The sequence below is a fragment of the Jaculus jaculus genome, chromosome 12 (assembly GCF_020740685.1).
Source record: "Jaculus jaculus isolate mJacJac1 chromosome 12, mJacJac1.mat.Y.cur, whole genome shotgun sequence".
Lineage (NCBI taxonomy): Eukaryota > Metazoa > Chordata > Mammalia > Rodentia > Dipodidae > Jaculus > Jaculus jaculus.
Window position 1 is genome coordinate 90057421 of NC_059113.1, and position 3203 is coordinate 90060623.

General features: G+C 34.2%; 1 non-coding gene across 1 annotated transcript; it reads right to left on the reverse strand.

Moving 5' to 3' along the window:
• Positions 1-2449: 2449 nt before the first annotated feature.
• LOC123453798 lies at positions 2450-2556 on the reverse strand. Its single transcript, XR_006632976.1, has one exon. It is a non-coding gene; the product is annotated as a U6 spliceosomal RNA (small nuclear RNA).
• Positions 2557-3203: the final 647 nt, after the last annotated feature.

Consider the following 3203-nt stretch of genomic DNA (forward strand, 5'->3'; position numbering starts at 1 on the left):
ATTACCAGTGGGGACAGTTTTTGGATTTTTTTTTTATTTAAAGGCATCAGTGGCTGACTAATCAGGGACAGGCAGAGGAGAAGGTATGAGTTAATGTTAGAGTTTAGTATTGTAAGCCAGCATCAGGGGAGCCTACTAGTCTACATATTTGTTTATATTTTAGTTATATTTTATAGATATATTTTCTTACTGGGTGATTAAGACCATGCATGCTGTCAAAATTAACTATATATTTTGAGGTCAATGGCTCTGTAGTAGAGTCTTTTAGGGAACTGTGAAGAGTTCTGTGACTCTCAGCATTGTCATCTGCTAGGATAAGACAAGGCTGTGCTGACCAAGTGTCTCTCCCTCTTTTGGGAAGCCTAAAGGACTGATTTTCCTCCAAGGTGACTCTCTTGTTGCAGATACACTGAGTTGGAATTCATCTCTGGGTCATTACAGCCTCTCTGATCAAGAAGACAGGTGACTTACCAGAGGCTAGAGGTTAGCAAGTGTCCCATCTTCTCTAAAATATTGGTTATCCTTTTAACTCCAATGTTTCCAATTGACTTTACTTTCTATCTATGGGTATTAATCACTCAGAGAGACTGTACATATCTGATTAGCAAAATAGATTCAATTCTAAAGGTGCAGAACACAGCTGGTTAGAAAAGCAGATTTGGTCAGAGAATGACACAATAGTTTAAAATCTTTCTGATTAGCATTTAAGTTTTTGGTTGTCAGGTGACAAGTGTAAGCTGTCTGGAACATAGAAAAAACATACACATTTTATATTTAAGTATCTGTCTGTTATAAGTACAGGCAGAACATTTTAGTAGCATTGAAAATAATATTTTACCAATTATTTTATCAATAACTTTAAGCCAATTCATTTAATCAAGAAATTGTATGTCAGGAAAAGACAAGACAGTACAAATACTTGGTATCTGTGTTTGAAAATAACTTTGGCTAATCTGTATACCTATGCAGGTACCAATTAACCCCCACCCCCCATACCAAACTGGAAGTGGAAGAGCAGAGTATAAGATTAATTTTCTAGAGCAGGAAATGTGTCTTAAGCATCAATATATCTATAAGCAATGAATTTGCAATACTAGAAATGACACAATTACTTAAGTAAAACCTTGACTGTGACTGATTATACATAGCTTAAGAATAAAATCAAGTCTGGTCATTGTAGAGCTAAACTAGCCTGATTTTAAGCATACATAGACATTTTGACAGACACAAAGTAATTTCTTAAGCAAGTACCTTTAACCATTGAACAATTTTATAGCTTAACATAAAGAAATATTTATGACTGTTAGAATGTATAAAGCTTAGACAAACCATACTAACATTGTTTGTATGTAGTAGATTTCCTAAGACATGGGGAGCTTCATCAGTTTTCTTAAGAACAAAGTCACACTGGGTAAGTCACTTTTTATAAACTTGGATTATAAGCTCAGTGATAACCACCCAGTAAAGCCAGTATGAACAAGATAGGAACCATCTTAAAATTACACATTTTTGGCCAGTGCATGCCTTTAATCTCAGCACTTGGGAGGGAGATGTAGGATCACTCTGAGTTTGAGGTCAACCTGGGACTACAGAGTCAATTCCAGTTTATATTGGGCTACAGTGAGGCCTCCTTCCTCAAAGAAGTAAATAAATAAAAATTGCCCTAGCCTTTACATTTTCCAAGAGAAAAAACTCATTAAGAAAAACTTTAGGCAATTTTCAAGGTTTTTCAGTGATCTTACTGGCCAAATTAATGTTAAGCAAATAAATCATAAGATCTAAAAGTTTTCATTTTCTTTTATATTCTATTACTACTGATTAGTTCAGCTGAACAGTTTTGCTTATGGACAGCTATACATCATAGACTTTGGGTAAATCAAATTACATTATTCTGATATCTGGAAAAGTCTGATAGTATCAAAGACTAGAGTTCACATATTTAAGGCACATGAGACTACAGAGAGTAAACAATGAACAAAAGATCTGCTAACAGAATTCAAAATAAACAACAAATCTATATTATGTAGTAACACTTTTTGGCTAAATATGAAGACATGAAAAACTTTACAATCTGTAAAGCTCATCAGAATTGGGATAACTTTATTCAATATTTTATTATATTTTTTTTCTTATGAGGAGATTTAGCTCTTTTAAAAGCTAAATAAGATGTCCACCCAATCTGTAAGTCACTTCCTGAATTAATTCAGCTATATCTAACATACAAGAAAAATAGAGGAACTGGACTGAACTGTTCTGATCTAATGAAAAATGGAGACAAATCTCATGGAGAAGAGAGGAAATGGGCATGCTGGGGTCACTTGCCACTGCAAGCAATCTCCAAATGCAAGCTTTGTATGGGTACTGGGGAATCAAACTCAGGCCATCTGGCTTTGCAACCAAGCACTTTTATTTTATTTTATTTTTTTAAAATTTTTATTTATTTATTTGAAAAAATATGGAACGCTTCACGAATTTGCGTGTCATCCTTGCGCAGGGGCCATGCTAATCTTCTCTGTATCGTTCCAATTTTAGTATATGTGCTGCCGAAGCGAGCACAACCAAGCACTTTTAGCTGCTAAGGCAGAAAGAAATATTTTCAATCTCCTCCAAATCAATTTTATAGAACTGTGGTGAATCCAAACTTACACAAAATTTCATGACACAATCTATAGCTACTCAAACCTCAACCAACTCTAGAATTCTGCCTGTGGCACTTTGGTAAACTTGCTCAGTAATGACATAAGTTAAAACTAAAGTATTAAGACTGATTATTGGAGGAATAGAGGCATTGCATCTTAAACCGCAACATAACTTTGTTCAGAATTTTCTTTTACTGTTCATCATGAAGTAAGTAGTCTCTAAGTGTGTGACAGATAAATGCTGTCCAGTGTCTATAAATGTGGTCTATTTACCTTATAAAATAGGAAAAGAGAGTAAATAATTACTTTGTGAGATTTTGTTTTGTCTTGCTTTGTTTTTTTTTTTTGAGGCAAGGTTTTAGCTATAATAACCTTAGGAGAGAATTAAATACTAATGAGCCACTTTTATGATTTAGTTAAAAGGTTGGCAAAATGAGGAACAAAGCTAACTTGGTTGAGTATTGTAAAGTCAGCCTTTGACAACCATTATCATGAGCAGATGAACATTAATGAGTTAACGTTTGAAATTTACAATCTGAATGCCATAGCAACATGCTACTAGCC